Here is a 5,396-nt window from a genome sequence, read left to right as displayed (position 1 = left end):
TGCTAAAATGCATACGTTTGTCTGGTTATCAGTTTGCAATCTAAATTTTTTGTGCAGTAGCAGATGACAACATGACTGAGTGAATCGCAACAGTTTGAATTGTGTTAATCAGTAGGCTTGACACTTCTGGAGTTGGTAATTGTTTCATTTCAGTTTAAAGTATTGAGTTCTGCATCATTAAAATCTAAAATGATTACCTCATTCATGAGACAAGTAGTACACTAGATTGGTCTGCAGTGAGATTTACAATGTTATCATTTATTAACACATATTATCAATGGTGTTGTTACACTGGAATGATTGTCGTTTATGAGAGGTATTTAATATGTATTGAAAGGGATGCTAAGTGATTACCATGGCCACCTTTGCCTGTGTTTGCATGCTCTCCCAAGTTGTGTTTGCTCCTAAAGCCCAAAGCAGGTAAGGTTAGCTATAACTGATCGACTGTAAGTGTGAGTGAGTGATTGTCCATCTCTGTTAGCCCTGTTATTGACCAGCCAGCATCTACCGAGATAGACCCACCTCCCCACCCCATCACTCCCAGCCCCTGCTTACCAATGGCACTCAATAGGAATAAGCAAGTTAAGTCAGTGAATGAATGAATGTATGACAATATTGCTGTTTCCTAACTCTGCTTTTGCTCCACATAAATAACTGCTCTGTACACATTCAGCAGGTGTCTGTTGTGGTTGTGTGATAGGATCTTTTTCACTGGGTGGTAACAGGAGGGCAAGAGGCACCTAGTGTGTAATTGACAAAGACATATAGCAGTCAGATGTGATTAGTTCCGGCTTTGTAAGCAGTCCATCGGTGGCCTGGCTGACAGAGGAAAACAGACATGTGCAAAGGCAGCAATGGTAGCCATTTGAGCACAGCGCAAACAGTCTAAACACCACATACAGCATCATCTATCCTTCCCCCAAATTATGTAAAGATTATAATTTCTACTCCTATTAAACTAATTACTGCATTTCTCCCACAGTAGGTACCTATAATGCACACAATGGCTTCTGTACCTAGAAATACATATTCAACCTTTTGACCAAAATCGTCTGTGCTTTATTTTCCATTGGTTTACACCTGCTCCATATTCCATATACCAGCTATATGCTTTATATTGACTTTGGTTTGGTTTCAGTTTGACCTCCTATAGCACCCCTTTGCATATGTAAATAGACAAATTTTTATATTTAGATAAGCACATTTTAGTTTTCACAGCTATGAAATTTACATATAAAAATTCCCCAGATGATTGGCAAATAATGGAAATAAAATCTACTTAATATGCTGAGGTGCATGAGTAAATAAGACAGCCCCGGCCACCCGCTCCCTCTCCATATTTGCTATGTGGTACACAGATACCTCCCTGCGCTTAAGCTTCTGGCAAACAGGATTGTCTGCAGCAAATTTACATACAGGATGGATAAGCTATGACATCCAAATGCACCTGTGTTGGAAATGTTGACTATTATCTTTTAAATGATAAATAAAATAAAGTTCAAGTTATTAAAAAAAAACGTATATTTTCTAATACTCTGCAGAAATACTATAAAAAGTTCTGACTCATATTTTACTGCTGTATGTTTTCACAAACAATAACAGACATTAAAGCTAAAAAAACAACTGCTACCCACTTTAGTAAGTGCTTAACATCATTTCATTCAGTATCAAACTGTAAAGTATAATTGATGCAAGCTGCGTGTTAGTTTTTATATTGATGAAGGCACAATATATCTAGCCACAGTTTTATGATAAAGCTAAACAATTAATCACTTTAGATTATATAAATGAAGTTAATATCCAGTAAAGATTAGAATCGTAGGTTTCCTGTAGTCTGAACAATAGCAGACTGGTGCACAAACGGCTGACAAAATGTCTTCGCTGAACATGAACATGATCTAAATACTAATCAAACATCATTTACAGCTGGCTTTATTCGAGTCTCCTGAGAGACTGTCCCGTCCTGCTTCTTCGCCATGGTAACCAGGGGATTCATTTCAGAGGTGTCATGCTGCATTATCATCTCACCAGCTCATCCTCTCCTCTCCGCCCTCTGGCTCGCTCGCTTTTGTCCCCCCTCTGTTCAGACCCTTCAATCTCAAACCTGCCCAGCATCCTGGAAGGAAAACATCTCCTATCTTGCTCTGGCTCAGATAATACACCGGTGTGATTTCTCTGCCTTACACACACACACACACACACACACACACACACACACACACACACACACACACACAGACACTTGCAAGCGTACATGCATACAGAGTAGAAAGTAGACATGCTTATTTTTTTACATCCGAATAGAGCAGCTATGTAGGTTTCCCATCTGTAGAGGAGAGAAAAAACACAGAAAGGCACTTTCTTTGCACCTCTGCATTATTAACACCACTAATTATTAATTGTGTTTATAAATAAACTTTGGTTCATTCACTTTTAATCCAATAAAATATAGCATGTAGCATTTGCACTTCTGAGGGTTGCGAAGCATAGTAACTTTATTCATACCTCAGCTAAAACATCCGTTACATGGACTGTGTTTAAAGAGCACCTTTAGCCACAAGTTCACACACTACAACTCCCTTGCCAGAAAAAATGTTGACATTATATGTTTCTGCTAACCACAGAAAGGTTACATTTGTGCGTCATTATGTAGAAGAAACATATTGGAACTTTCTTTACTCTTCAGTAATGCTATGATTTATATGTTGCTGTTGTTGGGTTTAGGCACAAAGCCACTTGATTATTGTTAGCAAAGGTCAGCTTAAAATACCTGCTTTTAGTGGCACTATCCCAGCAGGAAATGCAGGAATGTCTTGGTAGACATTTTGTGGCACTATCACAGATGGGTTACTTAAAAACAGCCACGTTTGGGGGATAAGAAGCTGCAGGAAACAGCCACAGGTCCCTGTAGAGCACCTACATTTGGGAGCTGAAAAGCTGCTGGACACACAGTAATGGGTCTCTGAAAACACTCAGGTTTGGGGGCTATAAAGCCGCTGTTAATAGGCAAGGTGTTGCTAAAACACAACTGTTTTTGTTGGTTGTTGATACTGAACAGTTGTCTGCAGCTTGGCAGGCATCTCGCCTTGGTGTCACGCCATCTACCCTTCCCTCCACCTCCAGATCACAAAGTCAGCTCTCATACTGTATCACATTAGAAATGTTGATATGACGAATGCAAATGAAATGTACAAATGTAACATATATATGGTTTGCAGACATTGCAACATTTTTTTTCTGGGGACTGGGCTGCCATGCAAGGTGGAAGCCTAACTATAAACTCAGCGTCTTGCTTAAGGCCACTGTGACATGAGGACAGGAGGAGCAGAGGATCGAACCACCTGCCATTAAAGGACAACCTGCTCTAACTCCTGTGCCACAGCCGCCCCTGTCGAGCCCTCTTATACCTGATTAACCCATGCTATGTTGTTTGTCTTAGCTTTTCAACCCACCTCCACCATCATCATTCATCCCTTTGTCCTGCTTTCTACGCATCCATTCATCCTCTCATTCCTTCCTTTACTCAGTTTTGTGTATACATTTCCCATCTATCCTCTGCTGCAGGTAGGGGCTTACACAGATTGACAGATTCCCTCTATTAAGTAATTTTCTCTCTGGGGTTCAGCATGGCCAGCCCATTCCAGTAACCTGCTGCTTTATTCACCCTCACAACTGTTTATCCTCCCTTTACATCCAATCATTGCATCCTCAGCACCTAAATGCTACCTTTACACAATTTAACCTTTAATCATCAGATGACATATATATACATATACATATATATCTTCACCAGAAAACAAATCACTTCCACTTCATATGTAGAAGTGCAAGAAGTGCGTTCATGGTCAAAAAATCTCAGGCTATGTCTGACTGGGGGTGTTATGCAGGCAGATGTAAAGACGAACCATGATAGGAGCCATGTAAAGCCAGTTCTACTCTGAAATTGAAGAGATCTGATATTAATGCAAAAGAAGAGACACCCCTTCCTCATGAGCGGCACTAATGGCATTTTGTAGGAAAGACTGGAGAATCTTAAAGCACACACTCTGTGCACACAAAGGTTGTTTAAGACAGTGACAGTCTTCTTGTCCTATGGCAAGTAATATAAAAAATACACTTTACAATTTCATTCTCCCGTTTATACAAGTCGTGTGAATCAAGATAACTCTAAGACAGTTCAGGCACATTTTCACTTTACACAGTACTCCAGCGGTTGGAGCTAATTCAAGCACTTCTTTGTTGACATGAGTCTCAGTGATCTGAGGGCATTAGGGAAGCCCTGACCCCCTGCATATGCTGGAGAGTGAGATTTGGCATCTTGCCACATCAAGCAACACCAGAGGCGTGCAGAGGGTTTACCCTTTGTTTTGTGCAAAATGGCTTCCTGAGGCGGCAGTTTGTAATAACAAAGACAGTGAGCCCTGTCTGTGCGATATGACATGGCCGCCTGCCTCATCAGCCATCACTCCCCGGGGCCTGTGACAAATACAGTACAGTAGTGTACTGGAGAATTTTCTTCAATGAGCAATGAGGGGTAAAGAAGAACGACAAATACATTATTGAATATTGAAAGACTGATGAGATAAATCGCTTTCAGTCTTGAATTTCACAATGTTATACCTAATTTCAATGTTAACTGTGAAATTATTAAATACTGACTTTATACTGAGTACTACTGAAATAATGTTATGTTGTATTTTTACCTCCACATTAGCACTCATCATGGTCATGCTACAATAAGATTTGGCAATTATAAATAGTACGGCTAAATGGAAATTTCAAACGTCTGTGACTCCTAAATCTGTTCTTATTTATTACATTATCTATTCCACATGTGGGTTCAGTGGGAAAAAAGTAATTGCATGAAAATTGTTCCATTAGCTATCATGAAAAAGTCAGTCAAGGACTGTAGGTGTAAAAAAAAAAAGATGAGAGCGTAAAATATAAAGCACAAGTATTCATTTCTTCTTATGGTGATGGTGCACAGAAAAGACTGATATAAAACAGAACTGTGGTGGCCCATATACTGTAGGTCTATGTGAACAAAGGTCAGGCTTGTGAGGGTCACAACCTAAGCGGAGCAACCAAACCCCGACACCAACCTTTGCTCCTCCTCCACCTGCCATAAATGCTACCATAAATGAGAGGCAGCTTGAACCTGTCCAGGTTCCATTACTGAGTTCTCCTCCTGCTGTACTATTTTAATGGCACATTAATCAGATTAATAGAACCATGCTTCAGGGAGGGGGGAGCTGTCTGTCAATCTTGGCTAAAAACACAGAAGTAAAAAATGAACGAAGCCTCAGGGTGAACCATCAAAGCCCTGATAAATCTGATTAAACTTCAAATGTAAGACTGAAACAGACAGAAAGGAAATATTTACTCCCCCCCCCCCC

The sequence above is a fragment of the Epinephelus moara genome, chromosome 3 (assembly GCF_006386435.1).
Source record: "Epinephelus moara isolate mb chromosome 3, YSFRI_EMoa_1.0, whole genome shotgun sequence".
In the NCBI taxonomy this organism is placed as follows: domain Eukaryota; kingdom Metazoa; phylum Chordata; class Actinopteri; order Perciformes; family Serranidae; genus Epinephelus; species Epinephelus moara.
Note: the sequence above shows the minus strand (reverse complement) of the source record.